This window comes from Carassius gibelio, chromosome B20, assembly GCF_023724105.1.
Source record: "Carassius gibelio isolate Cgi1373 ecotype wild population from Czech Republic chromosome B20, carGib1.2-hapl.c, whole genome shotgun sequence".
NCBI lineage: Eukaryota > Metazoa > Chordata > Actinopteri > Cypriniformes > Cyprinidae > Carassius > Carassius gibelio.
Genome location: NC_068415.1, coordinates 25,401,016 through 25,419,677, shown reverse-complemented (window position 1 = coordinate 25,419,677; position 18,662 = coordinate 25,401,016). Strand labels below are relative to the sequence as shown.

General features: G+C 36.6%; 1 pseudogene; it reads left to right on the top strand.

Annotated features, from left to right (window-relative positions):
- Positions 1-18,662, top strand: part of LOC127983549 (laminin subunit alpha-2-like) — a 186,525-nt pseudogene that overhangs the window by 54,581 nt on the left and 113,282 nt on the right.

Below are 18,662 nucleotides of genomic sequence, written 5' to 3'. Positions count from 1 at the left end.
TTCATCTCGTTTCCTATTTCAGAAGTTAGACTTGGCTCCGGAATAAACATGCATCTCTCGCCAGTCATACCACAGACCAAACACCAAATATGCTTCCCAAGAAGCCATTCTTAATTGCCTTGCTCCAAGCATGATCTTCAGGATACCTCTCCGGCTGGAACTGTCTCAAAGCTTCCTTCCCATCAACCGACCCACCGTATATCTACAATTTAACATTTTGCACTCATCCCTTCCTCAGATCCCCACGTGCATTTAAACCTACTTGAAGGATCAACTATTCCTATGAATAACCACTGGCTGCGATTGCATTCTCACACATTCGTACTTCTAAAGGTACGAATAGGTATAAATATATACCGGGCCAACTCAAACCGCTCTGCTAGTCTCGTTCTCTCGAACCCACCTTTCCCTCCCTTTCTCATCCATTCACCCAACCTTATCCAACATTATATTTCTATCGGGTTGTATCAGGGGTCCTCGTTGTCTGGCCTAAATATATGCTAGAGACGGCACCCCCACCCTGAGTCTCCCTGAGCCATCAATTCAAGATGCCATGATCAACCTGACCATCATTCCATTCCCTCGACCCCTTCATCCTCTTTCTACTCTTCCCCAGTTTCGTAGCTTGTTTGTGGCGTGGTCCTAGCTAGTGAAGTTCTAATTTATTGAGAAGCACCTGTATATACTGTATATATTTATTACCAAACTCTTTTTTCTTAGTGCAAATTTAACATAAATAATGTTAATGAACAAAATAGTGCTTCATAGGACGTCAGAGGCTATTGTCTAATATTTGGCTACGAACATTCTTCAGAATACCTTCCTTTGTGTTCAACAGGATGAAGAAACACTTAACAGGACAGGTTCGAGAAAGCAGGGTAAGAGAATGATGACGTAATTTTAATTTTTGAGAGAACTATTTGAGTTCTCTTTAAAATAAGATCACACTGTGCTAATAAAATTTGAAATGACATGAAATAACTGCTGAATGTATTCATAAACAAATGCAGATCTTTTATTAGTATATTTGTTAGTCTTGCAGTGCATTTAAATAGTCAGAAGTAAAAATAGACTATATCATCTGTCAAGCTTACCTGAGAACAGTATAAACAAACAAAAATAGTGACACTTAGGAAAAGAAACACAAAGGCATCAGTCTTCCTGTTGACAGTGTTGTTGTACACAATGGGCTCTTTAATAGACCATATAATGAACTGTTTCTTCTCCCACAAACAGTGACGAAACTTCAGTTTTGAGGTCATTTGACTGAACATGCAATAATATTTAGAATGTTTCACATTAGATAAAGGATACAGTCTAATAAACAACAACAGATGATCATTTACATTTAGTCATTCAGCAGACACTTTTATCCAAAGCGACTTACAAATGAGGACAATAGAAGCAATCACAACATAGAACACAGAAACACTGCAGGCAGAACCGCAATAAATCATGATGAATGAATTTGTTCTGACTGCTCCGACCTTCTGCTGAATTGATAATATGCACTTAAATGTTACTTAAACATATCTTTAGTTTTTTGCATTTGTTGTCCCACCAGTTCACCTTCAGCCACACACTCACCTGACAGCACCGTACTACTGGAGCGCACCGTCTGCTTACCTGTACAAGAAGGTGAGTGCTTGTGTGTGTGTGTGTGTGTGTGTGTGTGTGTGTGTGTGTGTGTGTGTGTGTGTGTGTGTGTGTGTGTGTGTGTGTGTGTGTGTTTAAGCTGGCACTCTGTGCTTATGTATAATGTGCTGCAATGATGCCATCACATGTCCACAATACAGACATCATTTATCATCATTATGTTACAGGCTCATTTAGCCTTTCATTTGCCCTTGATTTAACTTTAGTGACTGCAGGGGGAGAGACACAGCCGGGGACTTTAAACACAAGCATAATAGGAGTATGAAAAATTAAATCAGAGCCGAATTGTCTTAGAATCACCTTAATTTCATTTCAGACAGTGTAAATAAGTGGCTGTTTACATTGAAAGTGCTTTCCCGATGTAAACATGTGCAGATGGATGTGCTGACCCTTTTAAAAAACATCTGAAGATGCATCTCTTTCCTAAGAGCTCAACTAATCCACAGTCACAACATAACATGACATTTTATAACTCCTACTTATACAACTTGTGTACCAATCTTGTTTATACTCTATATGCATGTTTACTCAATACTTAATCTTTGAAAGACAAATTAAGATTTTTAATGATACTGTTCATCAGCTATTCATCATGTAAAGTCATTGTGTCTCTTAACAAAACTTGGACTAACCCACTCAATTCCACTCAGATCCCTCTCAGGTTTTGTTAAAATATCTCAATGCATGTTTTAAATATTAACTATTGTTATAACATTCACATTAAGACTAGTAAACCCTGAACACACACACACACACACACACACACACACGAGTTGAGGACTTGATGAGATGGTGAATGGGATAAATATGCATGTGATTGTCCTGCATATTCAGATGTGGGAATAAACCCTGAGCTGTTAAAGTGGGTCAGCATGTGCTGCTGATGTGCTTTGACCTCTGAACTCTCTCCACTGCTAATGATGCCATTACTCTGAGTTTAAAAGCACTCTCACCATTCATCTGAAAGGCTTTTCATATCCACGTAGATTAGGCTGTACGTTTAATTGACTTTTAAGATTTAAAATGAAGGATACATCCTCACTGAATGCACTGAACAGTTACTTACATAAAAAAATACTTTAAAATATCTTCTGATGCCTGTCAAGAGTATGACCAGGTCAACAATTACAGTTTTCTTAAAAAAAAAATGAAAGATTATTTTTAAGATCATTTGGATTATTTTTACTGTGACATTAGTTTCATAAAAATAAAGTACATTGTCCATCAAAGCCACATTACTGTTTAAGGCAAAATAAAATAAATTACACAATGAATATAAATAAATAAATAATTGTTATATCTTCTGCTTTTGCAGTGTATAGAAATCCTTTTCTGCCACAGAATTAAAATAAATATATAAAACATAAATATAAATTTTTTCATAATTCTGATGTTTGGTTTGCTTGTTTTTTTTCTTTCTCAGAATGCAGGTTTATAGTTCACAGTTCTGAGTTAATATCTTGAAATTGTGAATCTATATCTTGCCATTCAGAATTGAAAGAAAAAAAAAAAGTCAGAATTCTGAGATAAAAGGGACACAATCACCTTTATTGGTTTATTATTATATATATATTTTTTCTTTTGGCAGAAACAGGTTTCCATAAATATGACCCAGACACTTCTTCATGATATTCACTGTTATATATTTGCAGTAAAACCCACTGTTTTAAAAGATTTGAGGATGTTTTTGTGGCTTATGAGTCAGACATTGTGCACCTGTTTAACACTGGAACATTTAATGCTTTCCCTAAACAAAGAACATTACAGTATATTTAGACTGACATGCACTTTACACACAATTGCCCTTACTCATTATTTTTACTGGGTATGTGACATAAGTTGAATTCTATGAATTCATATTGACTCTTCCTACAGAGTAGCTGCATATTTGACAGGGTGTCTGGTAATAGTTGATCTCTATGGCAACAGCCTCCTTCGGTAAGATGAGGTTAAATAAGAGACCTGCTCATACATCTACAGAGATGTTCAGACATTTTTACATTAAGAGTTCAAATTGCTGTGGACAAAGTACACATTACCTGGAAATTGTGGGTCTTTACCACGGTCGCTCGCGGATTTCACACTCGGACTGGTGTTTCACATGGTGTGATGGAGATTATGTGCAATCATGATTATGTGCTATTTCATACCCCTTCCTGAAAAAAGGATACTTTTAAATAAAATATTCCCAAAATCACATTTTATATATTTATTTATTTTTTCCAGTGGACATGCCACAAAACCTATTTTCAAACGATTTCCTTGTGATTAAATGATAAAAATAATAAAATACACAATAAAATACTTAATAAAAGTTTGAATGCTTGGCATGACCTGCAAATGTATCTTATAAAACCTATCAAAAGTTTAGGTCAGTGCATTGTTCCAGTTGTGTTATATTGAAGCAATACCACAAAATCAAGAACTGTCACAACAAATATCATCTGTCAGTCAGTCGTAGGTATTGCTGATATCCAGACCAGACTGTGAGTGCGATATTTCTTGTATAACTGTGTATTTCTTGTATATTATATTGACATTTTAGTTGCAATATTGCCAGTTATTCTATATTGTTTGATCCACCAATGAAAAAAAGTTCCAGAGACAGTGGAACCAAGATCTCACACGTTAACTGTGTTTTGTTCATTAATTATTCTGTGCTTTCAAACAATCGGTTGAGTGAGTGATTCAGTGTCTCATTCATAAAGACATTCACCTGTTTCCTCCTGAGTTTTTAGGAAACGTTTGAGTAAATGATTCAGACAGTGACTGATTCATAAAGTCAGTGCTTTTGGAAACAATACTTAAATAAATTTGAGCACTAGATCTTTTGTATAATCTTTATCTCTCTCTCTTTCTCTCTCTTTAGAGCTTTTAACTATACACACTGTTTCTAAGCAGTGTTCATAATATAGCTATGCTTCATATATTTTATGCTCTATAGTCGCATTTATGAGATTAGAGCTGTGCTATTTCACAATAGTATAAACACTTAAAGGGTTACTCCACCCCAAAATTAATTAATTAATCACTTCCCCCCATGTCGTTCCAAACCCGTAAAAGCTCAGTTCGTCTTCGGAACACAATTTAAGATACAGTATTTTGGGTGAAAACCTGGAGGCTTGTGTCTGTCCCATAGACTGCCGAGTAAATAACAGTGTCTAGATCCAGAAAAGGTTTGAAAAGTCATCGTCAGAATACTCCATCTGCCATCAGATGTGTAATCTGGGTAATATGAAGCGACGGGAACACTCATTGTAAGCGAAGAAAACCATAATAATGACTTTATTCAATAAATCCTTTGTCAATAGTCTCCTCTGTGTCACTCCATATCACCGTGCTGCGTGTGTGTGTGTGTGTGTATGTGTGTGTGCATGCATGCTCCAAGGATGCACTGTTTTATTTCAAATCAAAGCTAAATACACACAGAACCAGCGCATCCTTGTGGAGATGGAGTATTTTGCAGACAACTTTCGTACATCTTATGGACCTTGACACTGTTATTTACTTGGCAATCCATGAGACGGATACAAGCCTCCCAGTTTTCAAGACGAACAGAGCTTTTATGGGTTTGGAATGACATGGGGGCAGGTGATTAATGACAAAATTTCATTTTAGGGTGGAGTATCCCTTTAAGTACTTGATACACAGATGCACACACACACACACACACACACACACACACACACACACACATATATATATATATATATATATATATACATATATATATATATATATATATATACATATATATATATATATATATATATATATATATATATATATATATATATATATATATACTGTATGTAAAACTGGATATGCTTATATATCAAGATTATATAAATAAAGTTATGTGTGATAAAATAGTTTACATTATGCATTAATATAAGAACACAACTGAGATTTGCTAGCTGAAATAGTTCATTTTGCTGTTTTTTATATTATATAGTATATTGCCTTATGTGAGTATATCTTATATGTATAATCTAGCATCCTTGACTTGTCCACCATATCCTTTTTACAGCATAGCTGACAGTATATTTGTTTCATAGCACATGTTTGTATCAGGTAGTAAGTGTTTTTAGAAAAGCAATAAGTCACTTGAACAGAGGAGGTGTAATACTGTGAATATCGTCTCTGATCAATGGAAACATTAGCAGGATCAAGGACAGAATGATGTCACTACAATCGGAGACACAAACATCTTAAAAACATGTAAGAAATCAAATCAGAATTTATATTATATATATATATATATCAGCAACATATTCAGCGGTCACTGGTGTTCACACATGGTATGAGTTAGAGCATCTCTCCATGTGTGTTGCCTTTTGAAGTTTACATCACAAAGAGAACACAAACAAACCACACTCTGTTTTTGGAGCTTTTTCTGTCTGTCTGTGTGTGTGTGTGTGTGTGTGTGTGTGTGTGTGTGTGTGTGTGTGTGTGTGTGTGCGTGTGTGTGTGTGTGTGTGTGTGTGTGTGTGTGTGTGTGTGTGTGTGTGAGAGAAAGAGAGAGAATGTCTGTGTGTCTCTGTAGGTGGGCTCTGGTCAATATCAGGCCCACGCTGGCCTCTGCTTGGTTTTAAGATGCTGGGAGGACAGGGGTTACGGAGCGGATTTTGTGGAGCAAAGGTTGGAGGGCAGAATGCTCTGGATTTGCTTGTCTTTAGTTTTAAAGGGTTAGTGCAGCCAAAAATGAAATTTTGTCATTAATAACTCACCCTTATGCTGTTCCAAACATGTAAGATCTCCGTTTATCTTCAGAACACAGTTTAAGATATTTTAGATTTAGTCCGAGATCTCAGTCCCTCCATTGAAGCTGTGTGTACGGTCTACTGTCCATGTCCAGAAAGGTAAGAAAAACATTATCAAAGTACTCCATGTGACATCAGAGGGTCCGTTAAAATATTCTGAAGCATCAAAAATACATTTTGGTCCAAAAATAGCAAAAACTACGACTTTATTCAGCATTGTCTTCTCTTCTGAGTCTGTTGTGAGTGCGTTCACCCAAAGTCCTTTCAGGCAAGTCGTGCCACTCGGCCGCAACCTGTTCATGCTCAGTCTTAGTATTCAGGTTTTGAATTGTGATTTCTTTGCAATCTTTTTTGAAGTAACATTGAGTATAATTTAAATACTAGTTGCATGGTATAGTCTAGCATTTTTTTTTCTGGTACCACCATAGTACTTTTGTAGACCATTTAGTGGCAAGTGGAAGTTATTATTACATTCACATTAAATGATTAAACAACTCACTTAATAAGCAGGTGGTTTAAAGTGACTCTGTTGACCCGAGCATGATTCATTTTTACTGCTCAGAATCAAGTGATTCTTGAACACTCAGGACTGATTGAGCTGAAGAGGTTGCCAAAAGCTTGATTGATAACAGGAAGCAGAGCTTGTTCCTGCTCCTCAGCTATGATCCAGAGACAGTGTAATGTTTGCACCATGGCTTTTGCTTTCAAAGGGGTAACCTGCAGTTGTAACCCTCTGTGTGTGTGTGTGTGTGTGTGTGTGTGTGTGTGTGTGTGTGTGTGTGTGTGCGTGCGTATTTTAGACACTTGATTTACAAAAATCACTTACATTTTAAGAAGTGTTTTCTCAACATTTCAGCATAAACTATAGACACATTAATTTTTATTTTAATTATCGCTCATTCATTGGGTTAGTTAACAAATGTATTTGTCTTTGGAGGATTTTTGTCATTCAAACAATTATTATTATTATTATTATTTTCATGAAAAGCAGGTATTAATAAATTTTTTTCTTCATTTTTTAGGCCAAACTTCTTTCACCTAATATATTTACTTAAAGTACCCCGACATAAATAATAATAATTAAATTAATAACTTAGTAATAATTAACACATTGGTGAATGGTCATATGACATGCAGGTAAACAAATAATCTATATATTTTATATTAAATTTTAAATTTTATGATTTAATCCATTATTACCTTTCCATTTAACTAGCAAACAGTTAAACTCACAAACCTAGTAATGCACTTTATGTTGTTAACAATAACAATTTTTTCATTTTTATATCAATATGGTACAAGATTTTCCTTTTTAAATCAATGTGATAAACAATTTAGGTCAAGATTAATCTAAGAGTAATGAAAAGATGAAATGAAATGTGTGATGTAATAGATTACATTTCTAACTACTGTTTTTGTCATGTCAGTGGAATCAGTAGCAGTAATCTACCCAGCTCTGTGCATAGACATTAACTTATGGCTCTTTACACGATAATGTTTTCAACTAAAAACGGAAAACTTTTTATGCATTTGGCTGTTCTAAACAAGTTTCAAAATGCAAGTTTTTATTGTGAACAACTCTTTGTAAACTAAAAAACACAGTTCAAAAATGTAATTTGGACCATTTTTGACATTTCACAACTCCAAAGTATTAAATATGGTTAAATATGCAAGGTTGATTAGCTAATTGGCAACTAAACATTACAGAAGAGATAACTATGGAATCAAATGTTATTATAGCAAAGGAAACAGAAACACACAAACTATAAGACCATAAACACAAAACTAGAGCCTAGGCTGAAAGTTATACAAATTGTGTGAACACCCGTTATTAGACAGACTGATATCATTTGTGTAGGCTACAGTAAAAATTATCAGTTCTTTCACAAACCCAGATTAGGAAACCTTGTATTATAATGTATTATAATGGTTAATGCCATTCATGTTGTTGATAACAACAGACAATATATATTGTCTTACTGTTTGTATTCTTATGTCAATATGTTACAATATTATCCTATTTGAATCAATGTGATGAACAAGTTAGGTCAAAAGTAATCTAAAAGTAGTCTGAAATAAATAAAAAAAGACCAAATGATTGTGTTATCTAAAATGGATTACATTACTGATTACAACTTTTGTGATGTAATTTGGAATCAGTAACAGACAGAATGCATATCTACTTGAGAATTTCAGAAGAATACTTGAGAAGTCAGAGTCTTAATGGTCTTTAAATAAGGCTTCATTTTGTGTAAACCAAACATAAATCTTTTTTTTTTTTCTTTTTTTTTTTTTTTTTCTTTTTTTTTTCTATTGATTTGGCATGAAATGTGGCATGTCTTGGCTGATTCACCCAAATATCATTTCAGTCTTGCCGGACAGCCGCAGTGCTGGAAAATCAATAATTTTTCACGTGTTGGTCAGGAGACAAATGTCTCTCCTCTTTCCTTTTGACATGAGCAGTCAGAACAGATAAAAGTGGGACAATGTTTGGTTTGGATGTGAATGCTGTGTGCTGGAGAGATGTGCTCTGACCTCCACTCATAAGCCAATCTTGGGAGATGTGAAGTGTAGGAGTATGTGTGTGTGTGTGTGTGTGTGTGTGTGTGGAAAGCCAGCACTGGATGCAGAAAGCACACAGTGAAGTGTAGTCCTCCCTGCTGGAGCTGAGGTCGTCCTCCAGTGTGCTGGTCTGATTTAACTGTGTGTGCAGCTCTTGGCGTGCGGAGGTTGGCGGTTGGCTGGAGTACTCTCTCTATTATGACACAGAGAGCAAAGACGACACCGTTCGCATCATCAGTGCTTCTGATGTCATCATAGAGGTACATCTGCACAATCACAAACATGTTCACATGGAGTTTGATAGGTTCAAGGTGAATTAATAGTTTCTTTCAACTCTGTGCTGTTGTGATTCATTGTGAAACATGCAGGCGGACTCTCTCCACTTTTAGGCCTTGAAATGAAACCCGATTTTTCTCTCCAACAATTTACTCATCATACAGCTTTACTTGACTTCTTCTAAATTTTGGTCTGAATGTCTGCCAGTCAGAAGTTCAAAAGCTGTTTTTTTTTATTTTCACAATGGTTTTCCTGCAGACAGATTTGGCTGTGAAGAGACCAGTCAGAAAGTGAAGCCGTGCCTTGACAATTAATTAATTAATGTATGTATGTATTGTTACGTCCTTCGGGACGGTTAGCATTTCTGTGTGTTTTGTTTCTTTTTTTCTGTGTCTTTTTGCCTCTCTTTCACTGTCACTAACAGGCCGTTGCTGATTTGCTGTTTGGCCTGTCAATCATCTGTGACGGGTTGATTGGGTGTGCCCGGTGAGGGCGTGATCCTAATCATCCCGATGCTTGACACCTGGAGAAGCGCTACTTAAGAGAGATGCTACTGCCAGTGCAAGAGAGAGACTTTTTACTTCGATTTTGTTTGTGCTGTGCCTTTTGTTAAGTGAGTTTGTCATGTGAATATTGCCTGTTGTGATTGAACTCCTTATGTGTGAGCTTTGAAAGTTTTAACTCTTCACAGCTGGGTTAAGTTGGAAGGAGAAAAGGGGTTTAGGTAAGCATGTCACGTGACATACATTTGCACACATTTAGATTTAACTTTGTCTATGCACACTAGTTTAGGGATTTGTGCCACGCTCTGTATTTTTGGTTTGATTAGTTAGAGTAGTTTAGTTACGACATCACGGACGTTGAAGACTTTTTCTTTTGATCTTTTGTTTTTAGTTTAGGAGTAGATGGAAATGGTTTAGTTAGTTTCCTTTTTGATTGTTTTATTTGTTGTATCGTTGTTTTATTTGTTATATCGTTGTTTTAATCCAGGTTTCCCCTTTATCCTCCTCGGTTCCTAAAAATTATCTTTGTTTAAATATTGGTTTTCTTGATGTAAAATGGTTATTTTACATTTATTAAATTAACTTCATGTGAATTCCATGTCTCTCTGTTTTCTCATTCCATTCAGTGAAATGGTTGACAGGTGCCCGAACTGGTTTAATGTTCCCCTTCTCAATCCCTAGATTGTTAAGAGCTAAAGAGGGGTCGTAACAGTATGTATTTATTTTATTAAATCATTCTTTAAAATTTAACTTAATTTTATACCTAGAAAATATCTCAATTTTAATTTCACCTTATTTATCTATTATTTTTGCTTGTCTGTTACGCAGGAGAGTCAGAGGCGTTTGGATCCAATTGCAGCATTTATTCAACAGAATGGTCAGACAGGCAGAAATCAGGAATGGCGTCAGGTGTGTCAGGGATATCCAGAATCATAAACCGTAACGAGCAGGGATCAGGACAGGCAGCAGAGAATGAGAGTCGAAATACACAATCCAAAGGTCAGACACGGAAACACCGGGAAAACGCTCAGAAATTTTAAATGGGGCTAAACAAGACTTCGCAAAGTGTCTGTGTGTGAGTGCTGATTATATGAGTGTGTAAATGAGGTGCAGGTGTGGCAAGGAGATAAGCTGATGAATGAGGTGCAGGTGTGGCAAGGTGATGGGGATGTAGTTCGGGTGTGGTGCAAAAGTATGAGAGGTGCTAGTGTCCAAGTGATGATATGATGACATCTGGTGGTTGATGGGTTTTGAGTGAGTCCTGTGTGGAGTGCCCTCTACTGAAGTTCATGGGCACTCCAGCTAATGATTGTGACATGTGTAACCACTATACCTTTTTATACACTTTATACATCAATTGGAGGTCTATTAATTTCTATTTCTTTTGCTCTTGTGTTCCTTCCTCATTTCTGATTTATGCACTCCTTAGCAAAATCAGAAAATTAAAAACAACAATAAATGAGCAAATGTTATCACATGTTACCATCTTAAAAAAATAACACAAAACTAAAATAACACAATAATGGGAACTATGTATCTTTTTATCAAATTCATAAGAGTGTGCTTAGTTTCAACAGTCTCAAAATCAGACTTACACGTTTGTGTAGAAGTAGTCATGCAATATGTCTATGGGGCAGAATCATAGTTTTCATGAATAAAATAAAATCCTCTTAAGTTAAACTGTTTCTAATGAACCTAAAATTGGATGAAAAAATATTTATATTAAGCACTTTCTTCACCTTAAAAAGATGGCTGAGAATAAATTATTATTCCTTAATGATTAAACTAATTTATTTTCTTGGACACGTATTTCTGCTTTAGCATGAAACTTTACCCTTTCTGTAAAAAACAAACAGTTTGACATTAAAGTGACAGCTACGGTTTCCTTGACCTACAGATGCAAACAGGATTTATTAAGCCATAGTGAGACCTGATCCAATAATTTACTTACTGAAGTGAACCGTAATAGGAGACGTTTGTGGGACAGAGTTGTAAAGTAGGGTTAAACTGCTGAAAAACTCAGAAAAGTTTTGCTGTCCTTGTGTTCTTTGGATAATGAAAAACTTACTGTACACCTGCAGTTGCTTGGCCACATAATTGTTGCTTGCAGCAATATTTTTAATTTAACTTTTTTTTTTTTTTTTTTTTGGTTGGTTGGTAAATGCAAACAACATTAATAAACTTATATATGCTGTTTGCCTAAATAGACAATCATTGTACCGTAACCTTGTGTAGAAATGCCTAGAGGAAAGGGCCACACATATACTAGAACTTTTCATTTGCAGATGCAAAGAAACAAACAAACAAAAATATTAAAATGTGAGGAATTACTGTAATATGCCAACAGCATATCAAACTAATATGTTGTGTGTGTGTGTAGAATAAGCCCTAATATAAAAGAATGCAGTATATCAGTTGGGCTTCGGGGGCTTTGAAACACAGCACAAGAGAGAGTCCGAGCCGCAGGGTTTGTACTGTATCTGTGTTCTAACACACTAAATGACCTCACCTTTACCCAGAGATCCCTTCATGAGCCCTTCACTGATCCACCGTGTGTGTGTCTTAGAGCTCAGCGTACCTTCTCGCTTTCGTCCAGAATTGGTCAGAATCATACGGTAGATGTGCCGCTGTTGCGAGTGTGTTTGTTTGTGGTGTAGCGCAGCTGTGTTCAAGCTGTTTCACGAGCTCGCAGGAGCGTTTAAGTCTCCATGTGTGTAAAAGCATGCTTCAGTCTGCATTCACTTACCTGTTTGTGTAATATGTGTCTACTTAACAGCGCCCACTACAGATTAAAACTCCTTACAGAACTGCGTTAGGACCTGGGGGAGGCTGCCGCTGCACGTGCTATTACTGTTTACTCTATCATACACTGAACACGACAATCTGTATGTGCTTTCACAGATTAAATACAGCGATCAAAAACAATGAATGTAATCCTCATTCACACAGAACTTCCCCTTCTCTGCAAGACATATCAGCATCATTTTTCATATAGGGGCAATGCCTATATTTATATTTAAAGCCATTAACAGCCGATTCCGTTATCAGTCAGATAATATTGTGCATCCCTAACTGATAGATAGATAGATAGATAGATAGATAGATAGATAGATAGATAGATAGATAGATAGATAGATAGATTTAGTGGTGGGCCATTATCGGTGTTAATGTGCTGCGTTAACGTGAGACTCTTATCGGGCGATTAAAAAAAAAAAATATCCCCGTTAATCTATTCTCAAAGTTGGGTTGAGAGCTGGGTCTATACTAAGCAAGCTATGATGACTTTCACCTTGATATTTTAGCGCAGATGCATACCTAGTCGAATCTGTAGGGGGCGAGAAGGAGTCTTTAAACCTACTGTGAAATTACCACATCAAACGTGACCTGCTAAAATGGATGCAGCTGAAGCCCCCAGGTTTGCTTCAGGGAAAAATTATTTTAAGAAGCTGGAATCCTCGACAAGACGCACGCCTGTTTCACACATACTCCGTCTGCAGTGTGTATGCAGTCCATGTGCGTTACATATGTGGTGCAGAAGCAGCACTGACTCATACTCATTGTTCTCTCACACAGGACGCGTTTGCAGTCGAAATCCATTAACATGGGTGCGTAAAAAAATACGTAATGCATATGCACCGCAGACGGAGTATGTGTGAAACAGGCGTAAGGTTGTTTGCACCTTGTGCAATGTGGAATCAGTTTACAGCTTTCTCAAGCACTTTGTGATGCATTTTGGAAACAGGAGATGAGCCCCTTTTCTAAAGCATCACCTAGCTTGATAAACCCCTTCTAAAAGACTTATTGTTTGTCAATTTTATTTGGGTAGCACACATATTCTGAATGCCTTCGGCAGAATTTGAATGAGCCATTTTAATCTAGATTAATACATAGAATGAGAAAAAGTAATAAACTTATGCCAGGATATTATTATTTCTTATTTTAGTTGAACTAAGAGTGCTAAAAAGACTAAAGCTAAATAAACTAATAAAATAAGAAATTATAAAGGCATTTAATAATATGACAGAAAACACAGAATTGATAAAATGAAAATGAAAACAGACAATATAGAAATAAAATCTAATCCAAAATATTAACAAATATCCACAATAGTATATTAACGACACTTACATGGGTTCAAATATTAATTATAATTATAAATATAAATAGTAAATATATATAATATGGTGATCAGTGAAAAAAAAAAAGAAAACTAAATATACAATTCAATAAGAAGTTATCCATATTTTTGTATTTCTGTTTATGCTGTTGTTCAGCAATTGTCCCACTTGTGTCTATTTTTTAAAAATAAATAAATAAAAATCTAAAAAAACTCCATCAGGTCTCCTGAGATCTAAAAGAGAGACCGATTTACCTCCGGGAAATCCTGTCTTGTTATTTTACTGCATGCAATAAACCTGTGTGTGTGTGTTTGTGTGTGTGTGAGAGAGAGAGAAAGAGAGAGAAGAGAGAGATTTTAAGTTTCTATGCTGACATTGTGATAATTTTCTGCTCTTTGTAGATCAGAAAGCTGCTAGTGTGATGTGTGTGTGTGTGTGTGTGTGTGTGTGTGTGTGTGTGTGTGTGTTTGTGTGTTTGTCAGTGTGTGTGCTGCTGTGCTCATGTGTACATGACAGGTAATTATTGTTCGTTAAGCCCTGTTTTGCATGTGCATACCTCATTAACTCTGTGCAAATAGAGAGTCCAGCTCCCATAAATCCTCAATCTTCTAGTGTGTGTGTGTGCCAGTGCATGTCAGTATAGACTGATTTTCCCAGCAGTCTGTGTGGTGGTGGTAAATAAACAAGCCGAATGAATCGCCTCCCATAATGCTCTAGGATGAGTCCCCTCATGTCAGAGCTGAGATATATGGGTTACCTGTTATTGCATCAATGCATAACACACAAACACACACACACACACATGCACAATTCTTCACAATTTATTAAACACAATTTCCTGACAATATTCCACCCTCCATCAAACCCTCTCTCTTATCCTTTATATGCACATCACATGCCTCTTTATAAATCAGCTTATTCTCCTCACACACACACACACTGTACTGAGCTACCCAAATGAAGACAAACTGCTTTTTACTGTTTTTATGTAAATATAATTATATTTACTAACCGTAAAACATAAGTAAAATTAACCGTGAAAAATTGTATTTTTAGAAAAAGCATAATACTGTGTGTGTGTATATATATATTAGTGTGTGTAGATTTCAGATGCACAGCCTGCACAAAGTCAGTCTGAGATTTTTCTTTTAAATAAGCATTTTTTTTCATCACTGGCCTGTGTTTAGGTTCAGTAATGTCAAATAAAAGGTTATTAGTCAGTTATTGAATGCCTTATTTTGAAAAATGCCCAATGTTATTTTCAAGTTATTTTCATTTACTCAATCAATCAATCACCTTTATTTATATAGTGCTTTAAACAAAATACATTGCGCCAAAGCACTGAACAACATTCATTTGGAAAACAGTGTCTCAATAATGCAAAATGATAGTTAAAGGCAGTTCATCATTGAATTCAGTTATGTCATCTCTGTTCAGTTGAAATAGTGTCTGTTTTAATTTGCAATCAAGTCAATGATATCGCTGTAGATGAAGTGACCCCAACTAAGCAAGCCAGAGGCGACAGCGGCAAGGAACCGAAACTCCATCGGTGACAGAATGGAGAAAAAAACCTTGGGAGAAACCGGGCTCAGTTGGGGGGCCAGTTCTCCTCTGACCAGACGGAACCAGTAGTTCAATTCCAGGCTGCAGCAAAGTCAGATTGTGCAGAAGAATCATCTGTTTCCTGTGGTCTTGTCCTGGTGCTCCTCTGAGACAAGGTCTTTACAGGGGATCTGTATCTGGGGCTCTAGTTGTCCTGGTCTCCGCTGTCTTTCAGGGCAGTAGAGGTCCTTTCTAGGTGCTGATCCACCATCTGGTCTGGATACGTACTGGATCCGGGTGACTGCAGTGACCCTCTGATCTGGACACAGACTGGATCTGGTGGCCACGGTGACCTCGGAACAAGAGAGAAACAGACAAATATTAGCGTAGATGCCATTCTTCTAATGATGTAGAAAGTACGGTGTTATGTGAAGTGTTCCGGTTCCAGTTTACCTAATTAATGCAGCCTAAAAATCCTTTAACGGATTTGGATATTAAAAGCATATTAGTATGTTATGTGTATGCCAGGTTAAAGAGATGGGTCTTTAATCTAGATTTAAACTGCAAGAGTGTGTCTGCCTCCCGAACAATGTTAGGTAGGTTATTCCAGAGTTTAGGCGCCAAATAGGAAAAGGATCTGCCGCCCGCAGTTGATTTTGATATTCTAGGTATTATCAAATTGCCTGAGTTTTGAGAACGTAGCGGACGTAGAGGAGTATAATGTAAAAGGAGCTCATTCAAATACTGAGGTGCTAAACCATTCAGGGCTTTATAAGTAATAAGCAATATTTTAAAATCTATACGATGTTTGATAGGGAGCCAGTGCAGTGTGGACAGGACCGGGCTAATATGGTCATACTTCCTGGTTCTAGTAAGAACTCTTGCTGCTGCATTTTGGACTAGCTGTAGTTTGTTTACCAAGCGTGCAGAACAACCACCCAATAAAGCATTACAATAGTCTAACCTTGAAGTCATAAATGCATGGATTAACATTTCTGCATTTGACATTGAGAGCATAGGCCGTAATTTAGATATATTTTTGAGATGGAAAAATGCAGTTTTACAAATGCTAGAAATGTGGCTTTCTAAGGAAAGATTGCGATCAAGTAGCACACCTAGGTTCCTAACTGATGACGAAGAATTGACAGAGCAACCATCAAGTCTTAGACAGTGTTCTAGGTTATTACAAGTAGAGTTTTTAGGCCCTATGATTAACACCTCTGTTTTTTCTGAATTTAGCAGTAAGAAATTACTCGTCATCCAATTTTTTATATCGACTATGCATTCCATTAGTTTTTCAAATTGGTGTGTTTCACCGGGCTGCGAGGAAATATAGAGCTGCGTATCATCAGCATAACAGTGAAAGCTAACACCATGTTTCCTGATGATATCTCCCAAGGGTAACATATAAAGCGTGAAGAGTAGCGGCCCTAGAACTGAGCCTTGAGGTACTCCATACTGCACTTGTGATCGATATGATACATCTTCATTCACTGCTACGAACTGATGGCGGTCATATAAGTACGATTTAAACCATGCTAATGCACTTCCACTGATGCCAACAAAGTGTTCAAGTCTATGCAAAAGAATGTTGTGGTCAATTGTGTCAAAAGCAGCACTAAGATCCAATAAAACTAATAGAGAGATACACCCACGATCAGATGATAAGAGCAGATCATTTGTAACTCTAAGGAGAGCAGTTTCAGTACTATGATACGGTCTAAATCCTGACTGGAAATCCTCACATATACCATTTTTCTCTAAGAAGGAATATAATTGTGAGGATACCACCTTTTCTAGTATCTTGGACAGAAAAGGGAGATTCGAGATTGGTCTATAATTAACTAGTTCTCTGGGGTCAAGTTGTGGCTTTTTTATGAGAGGCTTAATAACAGCCAGTTTGAAGGTTTTGGGGACATATCCTAATGACAATGAGGAATTAATAATAGTCAGAAGAGGACCTATGACTTCTGGAAGCACCTCTTTTAAGAGCTTAGATGGTATAGGGTCTAACATACATGTTGTAAGTTTAGATGATTTAACAAGTTTATACAATTCTTCCTCTCCTATAGTAGAGAATGAGTGGAACTGTTCCTCAGGGGGTCTATAGTGCACTGTCTGATGCGAAACTGTAGCTGACGGCTGAATGGTTGCAATTTTATCTCTAATAGTATCGATTTTAGAAGTAAAGTAGTTCATAAAGTCATTACTGCTGTGGTGTTGGGAAATGTCAACACTTGTTGAGGCTTTATTTTTCGTTAATTTAGCCACTGTATTGAATAAATACCTGGGGTTATGTTTGTTTTCTTCTAAAAGAGAAGAAAAGTAATCAGATCTAGCAGTTTTTAATGCTTTTCTGTAGGATATGCTACTTTCCCGCCAAGCAATACGAAATACCTCTAGTTTTGTTTTCCTCCAGCTGCGCTCCATTTTTCGGGCTGCTCTCTTTAGGGTGCGAGTATGCTCATTATACCATGGTGTCAAACTGTTTTCCTTAACCTTTCTTAAGCGTAAAGGAGCAACTGTATTTAAAGTGCTAGAAAAGAGAGAGTCCATAGTTTCTGTTACATCATCAAGTTGTTCTGAGGTTTTGGATATGCTAAGGAATTCAGATACATCAGGAAGATAACTTAAAAAGCAGTCTTTTGTGGTAGAAGTGATGGTTCTTCGATACTTGTAACAAGAAGTAGAATTTACAATTTTGGCTATATGAAGTTTACACAGAACTAAATAATGATCTGAGATATCATCACTTGGCTGAATAATTTCAACACTATCAACATCAATTCCATGTGACAGTATTAAATCTAGAGTATGATTTCGACAATGAGTAGGTCCTGAAACGTGTTGTCTAACACCAATAGAGTTCAGAATGTCTATAAATGCTGATCCCAATACATCTTTTTCATTATCGACATGGATATTAAAATCACCAACTATTAAGACTTTATCTGCAGCCAGAACTAACTCGGATGTAAAATCACCAAACTCTTTAATAAAGTCTGTATGGTGCCCTGGTGGCCTGTATACAGTAGCCAGTACAAACATAACAGGGGATTTATCATTAACATTTGTTTCTCTGGATAATGTTATATGTAGCACCATTACTTCAAACGAGTTATACTTGAAGCCTGCCCTCTGAGAAATCCTGAAAACGTTATTATAAATTGAAGCAACTCCTCCCCCTTTGCCTTTTAGACGCGGCTCGTGTTTATAACAATAATCTTGGGGGGTGGACTCAT